Source organism: Peromyscus maniculatus, chromosome 22, assembly GCF_049852395.1.
Source record: "Peromyscus maniculatus bairdii isolate BWxNUB_F1_BW_parent chromosome 22, HU_Pman_BW_mat_3.1, whole genome shotgun sequence".
NCBI lineage: Eukaryota > Metazoa > Chordata > Mammalia > Rodentia > Cricetidae > Peromyscus > Peromyscus maniculatus.
In genome coordinates this window covers 118,949-142,932 of record NC_134873.1, presented here as the reverse complement: position 1 = coordinate 142,932, position 23,984 = coordinate 118,949, and the positions used below count along the sequence as shown (strand labels likewise).

The 23,984-nt window shown below is 40.3% G+C and overlaps 1 long non-coding RNA gene across 1 annotated transcript; it reads left to right on the top strand.

Annotated features, from left to right (window-relative positions):
• The first annotated feature begins 926 nt into the window (after window positions 1-926).
• On the top strand, window positions 927-2,298 carry LOC143270129 (uncharacterized). Its single transcript, XR_013047100.1, has 2 exons — window positions 927-1,071; window positions 2,031-2,298. It is a non-coding gene; the product is annotated as an uncharacterized LOC143270129 (long non-coding RNA).
• Window positions 2,299-23,984: the final 21,686 nt, after the last annotated feature.

The following is a 23,984-nucleotide window of genomic DNA, read 5'->3' as shown; positions in this document are numbered from 1 at the left end:
GTAGCATCCCAGATTTTGGTCTGGGTACATTACTGGAGTTGGAGGTGAGTAGAAGACAGGCCCAGCTCTCTCTTGAGATATCAACTGCAGCCATCATTCCTGGCTACTCCTCTGTCTTTCCAGAGACTGATTTTTGGGCTGAGAGAGAAGAGCAGGTCTCCTGAGGCAGGGCAATTCTGGTATAAAGGACCTCCCAGTGAGGTTCCTGTTCCTCACAGGGAGTAGGGAAACAAATGAGAACCAGGTAGGGAGTCATCCTCAGTCATCATAGGGGTGCAGGAAGAGAGGACTTAGCCTAAGGCCAGGTTTCTATCACACAGCCTTCTCTTCTACCAAAATAAAACAAACACCAACAAGCACCTGTAGACACATGCCCTGTGTGATGAGGGGATCTGAGAGTCAGGACTTTCTTTGTTTCCTTTTACTACCTAACTTGAAGAGATCTTAGGGGTGCCAGGCAGTGGTGGTGTATACCTTTAATCCCAGCACAAGGGAGGCAGAGCCAGTCAGATTTCTGTGAGTTCCAGCCAGCCTGGACTACACAGCAAAAGTCAGGACAGGCACCAAAACTACATGGAGAAACCCTGTCTTGAAAAACAAAACAAACAAACAAACAAAACAACAACAAAAATCAAAAGAAAAAAAAAAGACTTAGTGGGTCTAACCAGAAAGCAAACTACATATTATCTGAGCCTGGAGCTTTGCAAAAATGAGGGAGTTGGCCTAGGATATATCAGTTTGACATGCTCCTATCCCTAACTACCCCTCACCACACACACAGAGAAGTACAATATTAGTGCATTGACCCTCTCTTTTGGTTTTCTCCTAGGGATCCAGAGGTGAAAGTGGTGACTAGGGTCACAAAGGAGAAAAGGTAATGGCAAATCTGTACAAGTGATGTGCTGCAATAGTAGTGGGAGCTCCCCCACCTGTGGATTGAGGGATAGTCATCATAAAAATGGCTGACCAAATGTATCCACAACCAGTTCCAAGTGGCATTTCAAAACAGTCACAGTATTTGTTGTTCTTTCACAGGGTTTCCCTGGATTTCCTGGAATGCTGGGGCAGAAAGTAAGTGTCTAGAAGTAGAGATGACAGACTTAGGTCCACCAAACAGCAAATGGAGCCTCCTTTTGGTCCTTCAGGCAGAATCATTGATTTTAACTAGAAATTAAAGTTTAAGTGGAAACTATTTAATGCTATCCATTTCAAATCCATAAGAGGAAAAATATTCTAATGAAAGTGATTTTTTGAATAATATTAAGATTGTCTTACCTTTGAGGCCACCATTAATGAACAAGAAATTTAAGGAATATCATGTGATAATATATCCATTTTGAAATTGACAAAATTTTTTTTAGAAGTAACATTAGGAACAAATTTATTTTTTCTTTTTATTTATTATTCTTTCATACAACTCATCCCAACATAATTTTCCCTCCCTCCATTCCCACTCTCATGCTCCTATACCTCTGTTCTTCCCACTTCCTCACCACATCCCCCTTTTCTCCCAGATCTGTTACTCCTCTGTTTCCCTTCAGAAAATAGAAGGCTACTCAGGTATATCAACCAAACATTTCATAACAAATGCAATAAGACTAGGCGCAAGCCCTAAAGTTCAGGCTGGACAAGGCAACTGAGTAGGAGGAAAGGGGGCCCCAAAGCAGTTGAAAGAATCAGGCACACTAACATGCACACTGTTAGGAGTTCCACAAAAGTGTCCAAGCCAAAAACTCATAGCATATATGCAGAGGACTTAGCAGAGATCCATGCAGGCTTTGAGATTGCTGCTTCAGTTTCTGTGAACCACTATGAGTCCTCCTTAGTTGATTTTGTGGGCCATGTTCTCCTGGTGTCCTTGACCCCTCTGATTCCTGGGATCCTTTCTCTACCTGTTCTTCAGGGTTCCATGAGCTCTGCCTAATGATTTGGCATGGAAATCTGCATCTGCATCCATCAGCTGCTGGAAAAAGCCACTCCGATGATGAGTGGGATAGGCACTGACCTATGAGTATAGCAGAATGTTCTAGGTCTCTGAGTGACCCAGCTTCTGGTTCCAGGTCATGCCTGCCTGAAGACCAGACAAACACCCCCTGTCCAACCCTAGGCCATACCTGCCAGAAGACCAGGTGGGCCAGCTGCCTGTGGATCTCCCTCTGTAATTAATTTTGAACTCTAATTTGATAATCTCTTATATAAATTGCTACAATACTACAAAAGGTACAGCACATATTCCAGTAGAAACACAATAAAAACATAAAATATTTTATTATATGCCAGGAAAAGCAATGGAAACAATGATGGTTGTGTCCTGACTGGTTTTTTTTTAAATCAACTTGACACAAGTTAGAGATACATATGACCGGGGAATCCATGACTGAGAAACCCCCCCCCCCAAGTCTGGCCTGTGGTAAAGCATATAAGACATTTCTTTAATTAGTGATTAATGTGCACAAGGTTATGCAGGTTTCTGTGAATGTTTGAAGCTGACTATGCTAAGAGCATGTCCAACAGGAGAGCTTCCTCCTCCTATTAGTTCAATACCACATTGGTTTGTTTTCTCTAGCCTTTTATGAATGCTTGAGGAAAAGAACAGGAACCTTCTTACCTTCCTTCAACCTGTAGGATATCTGAGAACAATTTCAACTTAGCTTTAACCTTTGCCTCTCTGTTTGTTTACAATTGAGACATTTTTTCTCTGTGGGACAATCCTGGCTGTTCTGGAATTTGTTTTGTAGACCAGGCTGGCCTTGAACACACAGAAATCCACCTGCCTCTGCCTCCCAAGTGCTGAGATTGAAGGTGTGTGACACTAAGGCTTCATGCACCTTAGCCTCTTTAGGACTTTCTATAACAGAATAAAGAAAAGATCCCCTCTCCTAAGCTTCAAGAGCGTGCTTTTAATTGAGAGTAAGATTTTGAGAGGGAGCTGCCTCATCCCTGGTAGAGAATTCCTCATTCTATTTAGCCTTGTGGGCAGTGAGGAAGTAATTAATCATATCCTCATCTAATACTCTATTTTTTATTTTCTATTCTTTTTAACTTTTGTTGATTCTTTGTGGATTTCATTTCATACATTCAGAGCCTACATTTTTCCACATCTCCTCACATCTGCCCTCTGCTTTTGCAACCTCCCTCACAAATCATAACCAAATTTAAAATTAAAAAACAAAACAAAACAAAACAAAAAACCCAAACAAACAAAACAAAGAAACAAGACAAAACAAAAGCAAAATCAGCCAAAAAAGAAAAATCTGGTGGAAGTTGTAGTGTGGTCCTTTGAGGCACAGTTTACCCTTTAGTCCATCCATGTTTACTTGCAAGTGTTCATTGCCATGAGTCATTGTTCTAGCTCCAGGCCAATGGTTTCTGCTACACCATGGATAATGAGGCTCAGTGGGGCTCCTCATGTATATACTGTTATCCTGTGTCGTGGAGATCCTGCTATTTTGGATCTCTATGTTCATCCTCTTCACATGCTCCAACAGTTCATAAATGATTTGGATGTCGGGTTGGGTTAACTCATAGCCCTGATTCTGGGCCTGGATGGTAGCTGGGCTAATCAGTTCTCTAGCTTTCCCTCATCATCTCTACCTGGAAGAGCTACCCAGCACTGTCTTGCCTAGCTCACCAAAGGCACCTGTAGCAAGGAGCAGGGCCAGTTCTCCTGTTCAAGGCCCTGACACTGAAGTCTCCCTCATTCATTTTGCCAGGGCCAGCTCTATTTTTTTTTTGCCAGGGCAAGGTGCAGGGCCCTGTTTCCTGATTGCTGTAGGGGGCATGAAAAGGGGTGCTGGGTCCACACTCATGCTCTTATGCACTCAGGACTGGGTCACCTGTGACCTCAATAACATGGTCATCCATCTCTAGTGTGCTGCCCAAGTGGAGTGTAGGTCCCACTCCCCTGTGTGCTATTTCTGGTGTAGGGAAGGGCTAGTTTTCTCACTCTTGCATTCCCAGGGCCAGCTCTCTCACCTGCCATTGGTAGCAAGGGACAGAGGGGAAGGACATCTTTCCCTTCCCCATGCCAACACATGGAAGATGGGGGTGGGGAAGGGGCCAGCTCTGTTGCTCCCATATCTTAGGCCTGACTCACCTGCATCTACAACAGAGGCAGCTCTAGTGTGCTTCACAGATGGGAAGCAGAAGCTGCTTTGTCAAATTCCACATCTGGTGAGGGTTAGGGCAAGCTATCGTACACTTGTGATCTCAGTGCCATTACACTCACCTGTCACAGGTAGTAATGGATGAAGGAGGGAGGACATCTTTCCCTCACCATGGCTGATCGGGGAGCAAGGTGGAGTCTCCTGTTCTCATGCCTTCAGTGTCAGCTTACCTGACAACTGAGTCAGCTGTAGTCTGCTTCTCAGGTGAGGTATATGCCTAGAGTGAGTTGTGGGGCCATCTTTCCCAAGTCTAGCAGCAAGCTCTCCCTTTCATAAGGCCAGCTTACCTGCTACAGTATTCAGCAAGGGGCAGGGCCAGCCATCCCAGTGCCAGTGAAAAGTGGGACTGACTCGGTACAAACTATTTCCAATGACCCCCTTGCTAACACAGGCCATAGACATCACCGCAGATCCCAGCTGTAACAGTACTATGAACCCAGACATGATCCTTGGCAGCAGCTTGGGCCCAGGCACCATCACAACTCCAGTGGCAGAACAGGCCACTCAAATTGGTGGCTGACTCGGTCACAGCAATGGCTCCTGGGCACTACCATCTACAGAGCCCTTTGTGGCAACCAGATTCACAGACACCACTACAGACCCCAGCCTGAACATGGACATGGACTTAGACATGATCCTACACCGAGGTCCATGCTAGGACATGTCCTTGGATCTAGGTAGCAGCACCAACCACCCAGATCAGCATGGCCTGGGCATACCATGGTCCTCAGACACCAACATGTTCTGAGGTAGCAGATCATACCCTATGGCACTCAGTGATACTTATACTTTCATTGATTTGTGAGCTATCATGTTGACTTTATTTTCAGTTTGACTATTCTTTACTGGTTTTGTTTAGTTAAATTCTGTAATTATTATTTCATTCAACTGTTTCTTTTGTTCTTTCTTTAATAAATCATTTATTTGTATCTCTAATGTCCTTGATCATATCTCTACCTAATATTAGGAACTCCTTGGCTTATGTTTCATCTAAATTGCCTTTCTTGGGGCATATTACAATACAGTTTCTCGCTTCAAGAGGAGGCATATTGTCTTAGTTTTTCATGTTTGTGTATGTTCCCAGTGGTCTGGACAACTAGGGTTTTGAATTGTTTATTAGATGAGATATCTGTTCTCATCTTTGATGTATGGTATTCCTATCATGAGTTACTCTTGCCCCAGTCTGGTGGCAGATACTGGTTCTCTGAGAGGAAAAAGTTCTGTGGAACAATGGATAGCCCCATGGAATAGAGATGGATTTGAATCCTTACCTGGGACCAAACTGTATTTGGTGACACTAGGTCCCTAGTACACAGTGGTTCTGTGGATCAGTGGGAAGTAATAAATATATGGATATTGGATAGAAGGAATGGGATAAAAGTGGGGGAAAGAGTGTGATGTTCATTTATTTCCTGGTTTGAGGTAAGGTCTTCTTCAGTTGTACCAGCTGGCCAAGAACTTACTTTGTAGACCAGCCTAGCCTTGAACTCAGAGATCTGCCTCACTCTGCCTTGAAGTGCAGGGATGAAATGAAGTTTAAATGTCTATGACACAACGTTTGGCTCTCTTTTTGAGTTTTTACTTAGTTTAGTTTTTATATTTGGGATAATAATGCTCTGTCAGATGTACGTCTGGCAAGGATCTTCCCCTACTCTGTCATATTACTCTCCATTGGTTTGATCATTTCCTTATGTATACGACAGCTTAGTAGTTTCATAAGGGCACAATTATTAGTTGTTGGTCTTGATTTCTGAAAAATTAGAGTCATGTTAGCCATACTTCCATACACCTACACAATACAGGATAGTCTGTTTCCTTCCAGCAGAGTCATAATTTAAGGTTTTATATTAAGGAATTTTATCTATTTGGATTTTACTTTATGCAGAGTAATAGAGATGAGTTTAACTTATTTCCTCTGCATTAGAATAACCACTTTCACACACTATCTTGTGAATAGAGTATCTATTCTCAAGTGTTTGTTCTGGCATCTTTGTTCAATATGAGATGTCTTTACTTGTGGTATCCATAATTGGTTCTATTTCCTGGGGTGTGTCATACTAGGCTTACCATTCCTTTCCTATTTCACAGATTCTTGGTGTACCTTATTATTTCTTGGCAAGAAAACTAATTTCAATGACAACAATTAGAGGTACAATATTTCCTCATATCACTGCTATTCAAGTGTCCCTGTGGTTTCTGTAGGCTGTGTTCTCATTCATGTAAGGAAACTTTATTTTCCTCTCTAATTTCTCAAATTCCCTTCTGCTTGTTAGAAAAACACACTGAGGGCATGAAGTGAGGTCTTAACTTTTCAGATTGCATAAATTTCTGGCAGAGGACTTCAGTTCCATTTTCAGTATTAACTTTCAGTAACTGATTTTCAATTGTAACTTCAGTGCTGTGGCATCCAATGCTCTCCTCTTCCCAAAACGGGCATGGCATGCATAAATATAAACTCACACAAACACAGACACATAATTTTTAAAAATGGATTTTGAGATATTTTTACACATTTACTCAGTTTCTGATGTTTTACTTATCATTAATTTGTATTTTAATATAATTTTAAATTATGTATGTTGGTGTGTGTGTAGAGCATGTTTTTGTTGGAGTATATTATTATGAACATAGATGCCCTTGGAGGAAAAACAGGCCTGATCTTTATATAATTGGAGTTGCTGGGTTTGGGAGACACAGGACATTGGAAAGGTACTAGGCTTTTTCTCAGCCTGTTCTATGCTTCTCAGCTTGTCTGAAAGTGTCTGTCAGATATTTTTAGAATAATGAATGTGCTCAGGTTCAAGAATTCCTGAAACTAATATGAGTGTTTCCTTACTGAGTGAGCTTAAAGAAGTTCTCTGGGTGATAGGATGTTCCCTTTCCCTTTAGAACAAATTGTTTATCTTTCTTTAAACATTCTGTGTCTTAATGGGTCCCATTTACATAGAAGGGTTTAACCTCAGAGGAAATAATTAAATAAAGAATGTTTGAAGATGACATAAACAGATCTACTGCTCTGAAAACGAATTGAAATGTACATAAATTTAGAAAATGTGTGTGCGTGGAGTTTTCCCTAATTCCAATCATTTGAGTATGTGAGCTGAGGGATAAAGTAATAGGTTCATAAATGGAATCATCTCACATTGTTAGTACATGACTAAACACCATATTTTCACCCTTATATATTCATATTGAATACATATATTATTTTGTCAAAAACAAATAAACTGAATTAAAATAAATAAAGCCTTAAAAAAAATAAAAGATCATGCAAATGTTCAGTAAACCTGTGAGACTAAGGTGGGATCACATTCTGGCTCCATCACAGGTACAAACTGAACTGTCCCAATTCTACTTCCCCAGTTCCACTACATCTGGGTTTACAATTTCTATGAACCACACTATGAATGTTGTGTGTTTCGTTTATGTATTAAAATGATGATACCCGCAGAATTTCTGGCTGAGAGGTATTCAGTTTTTAATCAAAATTAGTATAAAATTTGTTCTGAAGTCTAATAGTTTCATGTATTTCTATGGTTTCATATATTTACTGCCAATTCTAGTAACCAAGGCCCAGTACTGAGCTGTAATGATGCAAGCCCAGTGGTATAGTAGTGTTCAAGGGTAAAATAAATATCTGGCTAAAAGCATCTCTCTTACTTCAACAGACAGTGATACCTGTAAGTCAGGACACCTCAGGTTCACTAAGTGACTAATGATATTCTTAAATTGATCATCATTTTATGTGCATTTCCACATCTAGTGTAGCACAGTTTATGCAATGATGGGAAAAAAACTCATGCCTTGAATATACCAGGCAGGTGCCCTACTATCTTAGCTATAATCTCACTCATGTCACTATCACCATAAAGGAAATCAACCACATAATATGAGTGTACTATGTAATTTATAGAATAGATTTTAATAACAACTGTAGTGGCCACCTGGAAAACTAGAATCATATAAAAAAAAACCCATATTTGAACTGAACAAGAGCAAATTCAATGGACCTGTGAACGTGGACAGGAAAAGTCCCATGAAGCATAAATCCTACACAATGAAGTATAGAGAACTGAAGAAAATGGGTGCAGGAGAGGTCTTCCTCACCAAGGAAGAGCACATCAATTGGATTCCCAATGTTAAATGATAAGGAACAAAAGCATACATACAGGTATTAGTAGACAGAGTGAATATGTTATACTCGTGAATATATATGTATTTACATATGTAAATTCAATAACAATTAGTGAAAAAGAGGTCACAGATATGAAGGAAAGCAGGGAGGGTTTAAGGAAAGTTTAGAGAAAACTGAACAGAGGAAGAAATGTTTTAATTGTATTAAAATCTCAGAAATAAAAATAAAAGCATCAAAAAGTGTTATACCATGTATATATGCATATTTGCCATTTTGATTGCAAGATTAATATAACTTAAATGATTTCCGTGATTTCCCATAGTATTTAGAAATTCAGTACAAATGAAAGAAAATATCAAGGCACTTTAAAGAGATAGAAGCTGAATATTCAATCATTAGATCATGAAGCATTCAAAAAATCATATAATTTCTTTACTTTTAAATTTGGTGCTGGGCAATGAAAGAGATACCATGATAGAGGGAGACTTCATGTGGATAGGGAGAAACCTGGTGCTAGGGAAGTTCCCAGGAATCTACAGGTTGACCCCAGCTTAGACTACTAGCAATAGTGGAGAGGGCACCTGAACTGAACTGGCTTACCCAAGTAATCAGATTGGTGAATACCCTAACTGTCGTCATAGAACCTTTCTTCAGTAATTGATGGAGGAAGATGCAGAGATCCACAACCAAACACCAGGCTGAGCTCCAGGAGTTCAGTCTGAGAGAGAGAGAGAGAGAGAGAGAGAGAGAGAGAGAGAGAGAGAGAGAGAGAGAGAGAGAGAGAAGAAAGATTCAATGAGCAAAGAGCATCAAGATCATGATGAGCAACCCTACAGACAACCAAACCAAACTAGTGGGAACTCATGACATTTAGACCAACACCTGTGGAGCCTCCATGGTACTGAGCTAGGCCCTCTGCATAATTCAGACAGTTGTATAGCTTGATTTGCTTAAGGGGACCCCTGGCAGTAGGATCAAGATCCATCGCTGGTAAATGAACTGGCTTTTTGGAGCCCACTCCTTATGGTTGGACACTTTGCACAACCTTTAGGCAGGGCGAAGGGCTTGGACCTGCCTCTACTGAATGCACCAGGCTCTGCTGACTCTACATGGGGGGTCTTACCTTATTGTAGGAGGGAAAGGAGGGGGAAGGAGGAGGCAAGAGAGAGATCTGTAATTGGTATGTAAAATGAATAAAACATTTCTTAAGAAAAGAAAGTAAATACAAAACAAATTTGGTGCTGTGTAAATGTACCAAAACATTTGCAAATATAATTAGTAATTTATGAAAATAAAGTAATGCTTGAAACACTAAAAATAAATCTACTATATGATCCAGCTGCACCCCAACTGGCATATGTTGAAATGAATCAACATCCTACTTCAGAGATACTGGTTCCAAAGTCTTCATAGACTCCCTTTTCACAAGAACTAGGATATTGAAATAACCTAAATATCCATTGAAAATATTATAGCTCTGAGTCCAGAGGCTTCAGCAAAGTGTTATACATCTGAAAATCAAGGAATGCTGGCAGTCAGGAGGCAGGGAATACCAGAAAATCGTACTATGCAATGCTCATACAAGAGATTTATTTGAAGGGAAAAATCTAGAAGGGTGTCTGCCTCTGCTCTTATGAGAAGCAGCAAAGAACTTAGCAGAATATAGGGCTTACATAGTGTTTCCTGTGAGTCAGAGTGTCCCATAGTAGGGACTGGTGGGAATTCATGTTCAGACCTTGGGGTGAACTCAGAGATTGGTGGTATTTCAAGTTCTGAGCATTGGCACTTTATTCTTTAGAGCAGAGATTGGATCCAACCTTCAGAGCACTTAGAGTGTTCTGTGTGTGGACCCTGGTGGTTAGAGGTCCTCAGGGGAGGGGCCTGACCACTCATTGCCTCGAGGGGCTTGCATCATTGAGCAAATCAATGTACCAATGATAATGTGGCACATAAACATTATAGAACACTATCAAGCTATAAAGAGTAATGAAATATTATAGCAGGCAACTGGATGGGTATTATTTTAGAAAAAAATCATATTAAGTGGAACAACCCAGGCACAGAGAATGCAAACATTGAATGTTATCTTACACCTGACCCTCTGATTCAAAATCTTCTTTAATGATTACATATCCAAAAGTAACTGCAGAAACCAATAAAGTGAAAAAGGGTTTGGTGTGTATACCACTGTGAAAATGATCTAATCAGGGAAATAACTCTGTAAACTTCACTCTACTGGTTGGTTTAATTGTGTCTCTTAGGTTTGATTATCCTGGTTTCATCTTAAATAAATTCTAGAAGTTTTACAATATCCTTTTCATTTCTTCCTTCACTCAATTTTGTTTGAATTGTATGCTATTTAGCTTCTATGAATTTGAGTATTTTGATATGGTATATACTTTTAATAAATAGTGGTCATATATAATGCAGAATGTAATTTCATTATTTCTGTCTTTGTTGGCATTTGCTTTGTCATAATAAAAATTCACGTTTCAAGAATGCCCCATGTGCTGTCGAGAAAAGTCATGTATTCTTTAATGTTTTATTGGAATATTCTGTACATTTCTGTAAAATCCATTTGTTTGGACAGAATTTAAAAAAAAAACACATGTCATAAAATAGTCATAACTGTTAATAGTAAATATACATAAACATGAAAGTATATGCAAATTTTCAAATGAGATATTCAAATGCCTTTCAATGGGAGGCTCCTCTAAATAAGAGAACAACTTCAATAAAAATTATGAAAACTAGAAAGGATTTGAGTGATGTTCTACAAGTTGTGAAAGAGAATAGATAGTACCCCCAACCTCAAAAAGTTACCATTCTTACTTGTAGGAAAAAGAGGCTGGTTAGAGAAATCCACCCAGAACCTAGAGCGCAGAATTAGGGAAGGATGGCTCAGATAAAGCCAGTGAGAGAAACACAGTTTAGCTCAAATCAGAACCATTTCTGCCACTGTCCAACTGACTTGTGAAATCAACCAATCACAGAGCAGGACAGTAGAATCCTGGCCCTAGGGCCCAGGACCAGGGAAAGAAACACAGCCTGTGTTTGGGACCTGAGCCAGAGAAGTGAACACTTTATCCCCAAACCCAGAACCCAGGAAATATGTCCTGACTCTGAGACCAGTACCAAAATAACACTCTTGGCCCCTAGAATCAGAGTAAATGAAAGAAATGTGCCCTGGCCTTAGAGGTAGTGTCAAAAAACCAAGAAAGGGCAGTGAAAGAAATACAGTTTAGCCTTGAAATCAGGGCCATCTCTGCCCCTTTCTCATAAAACTGGCCAATCCCTGGGCAGAAAATAAACTAACCAATCACAGTTGAATCTGAGCCCTAGACATCCTATATAAACCGCCCTGCCTGTCAGTTGCCAGCTGTTCACTCCATCCTGGTAGAGGCAGCTACTCTCCTGGACTCCTCCTTCCCAAATAAACCTCTTTCTCAAAAGAGTATTGGGTGAAGACTTTCAATGACTGGTGAACAGAAGAGCCTTACTGGGACGTCCCATGGTGGACTGAGCAAGGGGGAGCTGAACAGAAGAACCTTGCTGGGAAGTCCCTTACTGGACTAAGCGAGAAAGAGCTGGTAACACTGAGCCAGACATTGTGGCTCTCCAGGAGAGGAGCAGGATTGCTATTTCCTGTGGGGAAACCATCCCCCATCATACCATCATACCAGGTAAATCCTGACCTTCCCGAAGAGTCAGGATACCCTGACTTTCCCGAAGAGTCAGGGTACCCTTCCTTGCTGAAGCAGTTCCAGTCCTGACTCTCCCGAGAAGTCAGAAAACCTTCCTTTCCAAGGTTGGACTGTTTCTTTGCAGTCCAAGCCATCAGACTGTGCAAAACAGCTCCAGGTGTCCGGGCCACCTTCAGGGCAGAACTCTTATTCTGAGTAGCTCGAGGTGTCTGGGATACCTCGCCTTCCAGGGCTGAATTGTCTCCTTGCAGTTTCAGCCATCAATTTACTAATATTTTGGTGCCAAAACCCTGGTCACCAAACCCAGAGTTTTTGCACTTTACTAACATTTGGTGCCGAAACCCGGGTCACCAAACCCAGAGTTTCTGTGGTTTACTAACATTTGGTGCCAAAACCCAGGACACCAAACCCAGAGTTTTTGCGGTTTACTTACATTTGGTGTCGAAACCCGGGATAGACTCCCTTGGTGCCTGTGCTCTCCCCTTATGGTCTGAGCCACACTAAGACTCTATCCCTCATCTCCTGTCCATCTGCAACAGACCAAACTTCCAGCTCACCGATCGCTCAGCATTCCATCCAACAGCGGCAATTAGGTGAGTTCCCCTTTTGGTTGGTGTAAACCTTTTCCTGGGTCTGAGGAAGTGACCTTTGAATGTCCAGCACCCCTCTAGTACTCTTGGAAGTGGAGGTATCCCCAGACAGTGTCTTTAAGGCTAAGGCTGGCCCTCTTCACCTGACCACACCCCCATCCTCAGAGATGCAATCAGGCAGTTATAAGCATCCCTTCCTGTGCTCTCCCATCTTCTCACAAAAGGAGCCACAAAAGTCTACCATTTCAGCCTTTCCTCTGGATGACTCCTTCCCCCTAGAGCTCGGTTTTCTCTCGCCCTCTGGCTTCTACTAAAGCCCTGCTACCAGGCACCTGAGTCTCTCTGTTGGCTTAGCTGGGCTAAGCAGGACCCCAGTTGAGTTGGGTGATGACCCTCTGAATGGCTTGGTCCCTGGCCGGTCCTCCCTGAGTCAGGGGATGCCCATGACTACAGGCTGCAGTGAAGGATTCCCTCCCCTCTCATCCATGGGAGCCCTGCACTCCATACCTTCTCACACCCCCTTGAGATGCCTCCTAGAAAATCTCAAACCTTCACACCTGGCTCCTGATTTGAAAGGCCCTAAACTTGTTCGCTTAAGCAATAAAGTTTGGCCTCATTATCCTTTAGATAATCAATCTAAATGTCAGCATAGTGACACAGTAGATTCCAATATTATATGGGACCTTTACAACTATTGTGAGTGATCGGGGAAATGGAAAGAGACCCTATATGTCAAAGCCTTCTCTTACCTTCTCTCTAAGCCTTCTCTCTGTTCCCCCTGTTCCCCCACCCAGCTATTACTAGCTATGAAGTCAGAACAGGATGAAACATTTTCTTTTGAGCCAGCTAATGAGCAACCACTCTATAAACCAAAGCCAAAGTCCACATCTTCCTCTCTTGCCACACCAACTCCAGTGTCGTCCATGTGACATGAACAATTATGTCAATTATAGCATACGGGAGATACGTGTCCCATGGGACTAAGCTCCCTGGAGGTCCCTGCCAGAGTGCCTGTGTTATGTCTCCTTCTCGAAGGACACATACTTCACAGATCATGAGTTCTCAGGGCTATGGGTTCTGTATAACAGCTTTTCTGATAATGTTCTAATTAATCGATAAAACACAGCCAAAATTAATGAATGCTTGGGTTGTGAACTGTGGAGGACAGGGGAAGCTGGACATGGACCTTAATTAGATATAGCAGAATGAACTATTCCTTAAAAACCTCAAGCCTCAAGCCGCTAGATAATAGAAAGTATAATAGTTCAGGCACTTCTAGGGAATGAACACTCACCCACTAGGAATCCTTTAGGAATCCCAACTAAAGTGATTTATGGCGAAAACATTATCTCATAGGAGGCAGATGGTGGGCCCCTCTGTTGAGAAAGTTCAGCATGGAAAACTTAAGGACTACAGCAGAACTCCTTCCCCTTACAGGTGTAAAAGTACAAGAGTCCATATTCCAGCAGGTAAAAAGGTTTTATATTAGAAGAGATATGTGGTAAAGAACTGAAGAAAGACTTAGGGAGGATCTGCAGCATCCAAATTGGCTAAATGGGTCATGAGAACCAGAAAAGTAGAAGTACATAATAAACTAGCAAGCGGCTGAGATAAAGATGAAGGACACAGCTGCAAGAAGCCTACACAAGTCTAGGAACTGTACTAAGTTTAAAAAACACAGACTGCTCTTTGGGTTATAAAGTTCTTGTGAGTGAAGGCATACGTCTAGCACCAATTAGTAACTGTGTGCTTGATTTTTTTAAAGATGATGTAATTGAATTATTGCCAAGCTCTTGTTCCTTGTATGACTTGATAGTTTTCTTTTCTGTATATAAACTACTGATTTGCAGAAGTAAAATTGCAGCAGATTCAAACCGGTTTTGAGTGTGTTGTCTGTCTGTCAGTCGCCGAATCCTTGCCTTCCTGACTACCCAAGCCCTGATTCTCCTACGGTCGTGGTACTCCCAGTGGGGCAGTCCGTGGCACTCTCTTCCAGTCCCCTCAGTTTCCCTTTCTCCATCCTCAGAAACAGGTCATCCACCAGGTCAACCCTCCCTGGCATCCACTTTTAATACACAAACAGCCGCTAGTCCTCCTGTTCATTGTTCCTGCTCTACCTTGGGACCTCCTATACCTCCTCAATCTAGACCAGCCCCAGTTCTTCGTTTGCGAGTGGTTGCTGGGGTGGATGGTCTAGTCAGGGTAAATGTCCCCTTTTCATTATCTGAGCTCTCCCAAATATAAAATAGGTTGGGGTCCTATACGGTCAATTCTTCCACTTTTTTATTAAATAATTCCAGTACATTACCCAATCCTATGATTTTACCTTTCATGATGTCTATATGATTGTTTGTACAAACAATCTTGCCCCAGAGGAGCTTAGGTGAGTCTGGGATCAGGCCAGGCAGGTCCATGCAGGCAAACTCCATCCAACAGATAACACCTACCCAGTGAGGGCTAGGGCAGTCCCAGACCAGGAGCCTGGATGGGATTACAATAACCCAGGGGACATTCTAGCTAGAAATAGGTTTGAACCTGCCTCCTAGCTGGCTTCTGCAAGACTGTCCTTAAGTCAGTAAATCATGAAAAAGTCCAAGAGGTCATACAGGGGAAAAATGAAAACTCATCTGAATTCCTCAACTGCTTTACAAAGGCCCTCTCACAATGTATCAACCTGGATCCTGAGACTCCAGATGGAAAGCACCTCCTTATGAAGCCAACCTTTGAGTCACCCATTACTGTCCTTTCTCTTCACCCTCTGTCACACCTTTTAACATATAAGGGCCTTCTAACATTACCTCCCTCTCAAGTTCTCTCCCTTCAGGTGGCACTGGTTGAGAACACAGCACTGACTTTTCAACCATGTCCACCTCTTTATATCTCAAATCTTCTCTCCCAACCAGTCCTGGAATACTCCCCATCACACTCACACGTTGAGACCCTAAGAGAGTTACCACCCCATCTGATACATATGCAGAAATGAGCATTACTTCAGGCTACTTATACATGGTATACAGATGGCAGCATCTTCCTATATAAAGGAGTACATGGAGTGGAATATGCAATTGTCTCAGATACCATAGTGGTCAAAACGCAAGCTCTTCCAGCCCATACCACAAATCAGCAGGCTGAACTGGTAGTTCTAACCCATGCTTCTCAAATAGCAGACAACCCTCAAAACTATATACAGACCACCTTAAATAATAACTAAAAGTGTTAATGGTCTTAACTGCCTAAGGAAGAGATAGAGACAAGTAGAATGGGTAAGAAAAGCAGGTCGATGTTTTTTTTTGTTTGTTTGTTTGTTTTGCTTTTGTGAAACAGATTTGACTACCAGTGAGAGACATAAACTAAGGTTGACAAGTTGGAAAAATATTTTCCATATAGATGTAAGTAAAAATAAGAAAGCATGGCTATTCTAATATCTCATCATTTTGATTTCAAACCAGACCTAGTCTGAAGAGACTGGAAGAAAATGCTATACTCCTAAAAGAGATACTACAATCCTAACTATATATTCACTCAACACAGAGACACCAGATTTCAAAAAATAGTTTTAGTTTAAAACTACAGAACAATGTCAACAAAGTGATATTGTACCTCATTCTCACTGATAGGCAAGTCATCTGGAAAAAGACTAAATAAAGAAATTGTAAAGTAAAATTATGTAGAATGTTAATTCTACTTCTATATTTAGCAAAATTGAGCATGTCTGAATTTCTAGATAGATTACATGTTTACATTAAGGAGAGGTGGTTCAGTATGAAAAAAGCAACTTTCAGTAAACTGTGCTCATATAAAAATAACTTTAAAATTTCTTCAAAATATGAGCATCATGGTCAAGAATTCATTTGTTTCCTAACAACTAGTGGCCTATAATGCTCAAAACTTTGACAAGACAATCATTTTTATGAATTTTAATACAAAATATACAAAAACTAGAACAATTCTGGTAATTCTTTTGTCACACACTGACAAGACCTTCCATGTCGATGGAGACAAGGTGATGTAACTTAAGACTCATTTGTCCTCTAAATGCAAAGTCCATACAGCAATGAAAAACACTCTGAGCACATAGACTTACAGCCTGCATTTCCTTCTCTGAGAATCAGGACATAAAAAATTATGGGGACATCATAGAGGGTCTAGCTATCCTCCAAAACTGATATTTCATTTGAATTTTGGAAAAAGTTAATGACACAGTATGCTAATTTACTAATTCTACCTATTAAGCCCATTGTAACTTTAGAATATCTGGAAAGTCTAGATGTCTCTACCAATGAATGTAGTCTCACTATGTATATCTGTGTAGAGTAGAACTGTCTTTGTAGACCAGGCTGGCCTTGAACTGAGACATATCTGACAGCTTCTGCCTCCCAAGTGCTGGGATTGTATCTGTGCCTGTTCTACACATGTGCCAAAATACCTGTTTTCAGAAAAAAGTCAAATCACTGTAAGAACTAATTTTTGCTAAAGGAGGGTTCTAAAGTATGGTGGTATTTTATTTGTACTGAAATGTGATTTTATTTGTATGTTAATAAATAAAGTTGCCCGAGGGACAGAGCTAATAGCAAGCCATAGCAGAGCTAGGCATTCGTGGTGCACGCGTTTAATCCCAGCACTTGGTAGAAGAGCTAGGCAGATCTCCGTGTGGTCAAGGATACAGTCAGTGTTGGAGACACATGCCTGTAATCTCAATACCATAGAAGACCTGGAGGGCTGTACATACAGGCAGTGATGAGGCAGTCATGTGTTTAGGTTTACAACCAATGAGAAGGCAGAACAGAAAGACTATATAAAGACAGACACACAGGAAGTAGGTCTCTTTCAGAGAGGTAGGACCACCACAGGAGGAAGGGTAAGGTTTTAGCTCTGAGCTCTGACCTCTTGGCTTTCTTCTTTACATTGGTTCTGTGTTTCTTATTTAATAAGATGGTTGGTTACATCTACACTAAAGTATTAAGTGTAAGTGTATTTTCTATAATTTAAATTGATGACACATGGAAAGAAGGAAGAATAAATAAAACTTCACAGATTTGAACAAGCCAAAGTTCATGTTATATTATACCTTCAACATGAACTATCAAAATCATCTAAGTTACACAAACATGTATCACATAGTATCATGTTTTCAAACTACTGTGAAAAATATTTTGTCATTTAATGTGAAAAATACTAATTAAAAGGAAAATATGTACATTTGGGCAGTAATAGTATCAGAAGTAGCACAGAAAACTCTCATGACCCTATGGCTGCCTGGCAAGGAATTATCGGATCTGGTTGATGCAAGTGCAGATGTTACCATTATTAGAAAGGAGGAATGGCCCATAACTTGGTCATTAGATGCTACCTTGACCCCTTTGAAGGGAATAGGACAAAGTCAAAACCATGAAAGGAGTTCAAAAATTTTAAATTGGAAAGATCAGGACAGTTATCAAGGTATCATACAACCTTGTGTTATAGCCAGATTACCAATCATCTTCTTGGGTAGAGACTTATCTCAACTTGGAATAATCATGTGCAGTACTAATGATGTTATTACCACTCAAATGTTGAAAAATGGGTACTTACCAGGTAAAAACTTAGGAAAACATGGAACAGGAGTACTAAAACCTCTAGAGGCCACCCCTAGTCAAAAAGAGCAGGATTAGACCATTTTTTCCATGGGGGTCAATGATACTCCTGTGACTCATGCAGAAAAATCAGCCTGTGTGGGTCAATCAATGGCCTGTTACCCATGAAAAATTATTGACTGCACAGCAGCTGGTACAGAAGTAGCTTGAAGCTGGCCATATCACCCCTAGTAATTCTCATTAGAATACTCCTATCTTTGTTATTAAGGGAAAAAAATCAGGTAAATAGCGGCTATTACAAGTTTTAAGGGCAGTGAATAAAATGATGGTATTGATGGGAGACTTTCAACCTGGCCTCCCTTCACCCATCACCATACCTTTGGGACATTTCAAAGTTATCATAGACTTGAAAGATTGCTTTTTTTACCATCCCCTTTCACACAGAGGATCAAAACTGTTTTGCCATTCAGCCTACCTGCCATCAATTTTAAAGCCCCAGTGAGGAGATGTCAATGGCATGTCCTCCCACAGGACATGGCTAATAGTCCCACTTTATATAAATCTTATGTTGCTCTTGCAATGTAATCAGTAAGAAATCATTGGCCAGTCATGCTGCACACTAATTTCATTTCCATCATTTTCCTTTTGTTTCTATCTCCCCCACTGCTAAAAGCAAGCAAGCAAACAAACAAACAAACAATCAAACACCACAGTTACAGGGTTGGTCAGATGGCTTAGTGGGTGAAGGTGCTTCCTGCCTAAGCTCATCATATGAGTTAAATTCCTGGGACCCACGTGGAGAAAGGGGTGACCTGACACTAGCAAGTTCTCATCTAACCCTCACACACGTACCATGGCGTGTCTGTGTATACACGCACATCCCTGCACATACATACATACATACATACATACATACATACATACATGCAATAGACTATGCTGAGTGTGAGGACTCCTCAGAAGCTTACCTTCAACAACCCAAAAGCTTGACTAAGCACACAAGTATTATAATTCACTATGCAACAGTCTCTAGTTTTATATACATTTAAAGCATTTTGTTAAGAATGTAAAATGAGCAGTTTTTAAAACCATGTTTAGATATAGGCTTGGTAGTGCAGGCCTCTAAGCTTAATTACTTAGGAAACTGGGGCAGAAGAATGCTGAGTTCAAGGCCATCCTGCTATAGAGTGAGTTCAAAACCAGCCTGGGCAACTGAATGAGACTCTGTCTCAAAATGAATAAAAATTTAAAAGGTGCTTGAGACCCAGGTGGGTGGTAGAGTACATGCACAGCAGTGGTGAAACCTCAGTCCAGTATCAGTCCAGTCAAACAAACAAACAAACAAACCATCCAAGGCTTAATAAATACAAATAAATTTATAAATCATTTCCATTCAGATAAAAATTTTAAGTCACAGTAATTCTAAAGCTAGGGAACATTATTTTATTCAAATTGAGGTATTTTATGAAATATCCAACATCTTCAGGAAGTTTTCTTCTAATATGGAAGCTACCTGAAATAATGACAAGGTTAATTAATACCTTAATTTTTACTTATGCCACATTCTGAATGCAGGATATTTAGAAAAGATTATTTTTACCAAACTATTACCTACTTTCTTTTTCCAGTTTATGTAACTCATAATAACTCTGGATTTAGTCACATCCCAAGTGGATTTTAAACAAACTTCTTGTCATCAATTGTCATATGTATCCTGATATGTTCAACAACTGGTAAATGTAGTTTGTTTCATGAAATAAAATTTAGTGAGTCCATGGTTCAAAATAAATATTTGCACCGGGCGTGGTGGCACACGCCTTTAATCCCAGCACTCGGGAGGCAGAGCCAGGCGGATTTCTGTGAGTTCAAGGCCAGCCTGGGCTACCAAGTGAGCTCCAGGAAAGGCACAAAGCTACACAGAGAAACCCTGTCTCGAAAAAACCAAAAAAAAAAAAAGTTGCTCATATTCTTTAGAAAGTGTTATATTGGAGTGGAGAGGCAGGAATGATATAGATGCAGTGGTCATATATGAAGTTCTCAAAAAAAAATTTAAAATAAAAAACTACTATCTTGCACTGATGAGGCAACATTTTGCCCTTTGTATAGATTCTCACATATCTTAGTAAAACTATATGTTACCTTGTAATACAGTTGTGCTGTGGGATGGTCTGTATGTCAAATCTGTTGCTCTGATTGGTCAATAAATAAAACACTGATTGGCCAGTGGCCAGGCAGGAGGAAGTATAGGCAGGACAAGGAGGAGAAGAATTCTGGGAAGTGGAAGGCTGAGTCAGAGAAACTGCCAGCCACCACCATGACAAACCGCATGTGAAGACACTGGTAAGCCACAAGCCACGTGGCAAGGTATAGAGTTATAGAAATGGATTAATTTAAGCTATAAGAACAGTTAGCAAGAAGCCTGCCACAGCCATACAGTTTGTAAGCAAAAAAAAAAAGAAATCATTGGCCAGAAATGTAAATAATCCACTATATGGATGATATTTTGATAGCTGGAAAAGATGGTGGCAAGGTTTTAAAATGTTATGATGAACTTAATAATGCCTTGCAAAGTAAGGGACTGGAGGTAGCACTTGATAAAGTTCAGCTAAAGGTTCTATATACTTATCATGGATTCCAAATGATGGCATCTAAAATTTCCTCTCAGAAATTAGAGTTAAGATTAGGTAAATTTAAAACCTTAAATGATTTTTAAAAACTTCTTGGAGATATTAATTGACTTATCCCATATTTGAATCTCAGTAAGAGTGATGTAAAAACTCTTTATGATATATTACCTGGAAATGCTAATGCCATGTCTCCCTGTGAGCTTACTCTGGCAGGGAGAAAAGCATTTCAAATCATAGAACAAGCCATACGATCACAAGCTGCCACATTTATGGATTATGATAAACTTTTGAAATTTATTATATGTAGAACAGTTCTTTCATCAACTGCTGTTTTTGGCAGACTGCACCTTTAATGTGGATGCATCTCCTGGCCACACATAAAAGGGACATTCGACCATATTATGAGGCTGTATCTCATCTTATAATTTTAGGGAGAGAACAAGGAAGGTGCTATTTTGGTAGAGAACCAGATGTTATTATACAACCTTATACCAAAGAACAAATTGATTGGTTTATGCAAACTGCTGAATTCTGGCCTATTGCTTTGGCCTCATATTTGGGAATCTTAGATAATCATTACCCTCCAGATAAACTTATTGATTTTGCCAATAAGCATGAATTTGTATTTTCTATGTGACATCATTTGTTCCCTTGAGGTATGCCCTATTGATATTCACTGATGGCTCCTCAACAGGCACCAATGCTTTTGCTTATAATTATGAAGTAGTACAATTTACTACAAATGGCTCCTTTGCATAAATAACAGAGCTACATGCTGTCATTGCAGTTTTTCAGGATTTTCTGATCAATTTCTTAATATCAATACAGATAGTGCTTACATTACACACTCTGTGACTTTGCTGGAAACTACCAGTCAAAATAAAAATGTTGCCAACACTGGGGATTTGTTTAGGAAATTACAAACACTTATTCAAAGGAGAACTTGTCCTTTCTTCATAAGGCACTTATGTGCTTATTCTGGACACTCAGGGCCTTTGGCTGAGGGAAATCAGAAAGCTCAACCAGCTGCTTGCCCATGATCCTCTAATGCACCAAAATTGGAAAGTTTTTAAAGATTTATTTGTGTGTGTGTGTGTGTATGCCTTTTTCTGATTGTTTAATTGGAACGATTTGGACATTTCACCATATATATGTATTTCATATATATTTATGTATTTTGCATTTATACATGAAATATATGCATTTATCATATATAATGAATCATATATGAATATATATACATGTTTCATATGTGTTTTATATATCATATTTATATGACATATCTGCATGTATATATTTCAAAGTTCCATAAAGACTTATAGCATATTGTCCTGTTGTACAGCAGCTTCCTCTAAATTGAAAAATTCACTCATGTAGGGAGCTGGAAAATTCATGAAATTCAGGAAGTAAACATACTTCCCATTTGAGAAATCTGAAGCTTACAAGATTTGTGAAGTCCCTTCCCTGTCTTTATAAAAACATTAGATAAATGGAGGAGACTCTGACCTGCCAAACTGCCTAGAGGAGATTTTGGACCTGGTGAGCTGCTTGCAAATTGCACAGAGAGCTCATCCAGGAATACAGCTTTCAACAGTTGCCACCCACGCTGGGATGGACTTTTCTGGTGATGCAACTGCTTTTGAGTCATGCCTGCTCCTGTAAGTAACCCCTCACCTACACTCCAATTAAAAAGCCTGCCAAGAAGTCATTAGCTCACCAAATTGGTGCAATCATGACTTTAGTCTCTCATTGGGTGACAGACCTGTGTGTTTTATCTTCCCAGAAAAAGTTTAGATACAACTCCTCAACATGTATAAATTCCATGTCCATAGATACAAGCAACCATGGATTGAAAATGCTGGAAAAACCATTTGTGTAGTGAACACATGCAGACCTTTGGTTGTCATTAGTTTCTAAACCAGCAGTTCTCAACCTGTTGGTCATGGCTGTCAGAAAACATGTATTTCGTATCATCTTAGGAACTGTGACACCACTCAGTGGCAAAATTACAGTTACGAAGTAGCAACAATAATACTGTTATAGTTGTGGCTCACCACAACATGAGGAACTGCATTGCAGAGCCACAGCGTCAGGAAGGTTGAGAACCACTGCTCTAAATGGTTCTAATGCAGAACAGCTGTCTGCAGATCATTTACGTGTGTTAGCTGTCCTGCATCACCTAGACGTGATCTAGAGGTCATCTGCAAATTCTACCCTAGATAGAAGAGACTTGAGCAGCAAAGATTTTGTGTACAATCTTTGTTAATGCCAAAGAATAGTACAATTTTTTGTATCTCTATTTTAAATTTCTTAATAAAACTTATAACTAAAGAAATGAATAATTGTGCCAGCAAGACAGCTCACAGCAGGTCAAAGAATTTCCTGAGCACAGGCCTGATGATCTGAGTTAGATCTTCAGACCCATAGTGGGAGGAGAGAACCAAGCCCCAAAAGTTGTCATGTGAGCTCCACACCCACACCTGACATGCATTCACACACACACACACACACACACACACACACACACACACACACACACACACATATACACACACACATACACACATACACACACACATACACACACACACTGAAAATAATATCGATAATGATAATAATAATAATAATAACAAAAGAAATTAGTAACTGACATTTGCCTAATATAAACAAGTCCTGGGGTTCATCCTCTTCACCAAAGAAAAGAAATGAGTAACCGAATAGTGAGGATGTTAAAAACCAAGCATAGAAAATGGATATATAGTCTGCATCTTTATGTCTAGCCTTCAATAAAGGGGTTGCTATGCACCCCCTGCTGGCCAAAATCATTCTACTACTTGCTTCTGTAAATACAGTTTTATAGGAAAGTGTAAGTCCTCTTCACATGTTGCCTGTGGCTGCTTTTCTACTATGAACCCCAAGCTGATGCTCAGACAGATTTTTAGCACATCTGTGATCAGAAGTCTCAGAACCTCGACCCCATCATCCTAGCCTCCATGACTTCCATAACCTGGCCACCCTTTGCATCACCATCATAGCCATGGGCAGTACACATATTCTCCCAGAATCCTCTCCAAGGTCCCCCCACTCAGGCCCTTCTTCCCACCCTTCTCCTTGGGAAGTAAGCTCCCTCCACCCTCCATCCTCCACCCCTCCTTCATTAAACCATGGGCTTCCTCCAAACCTGTTTGA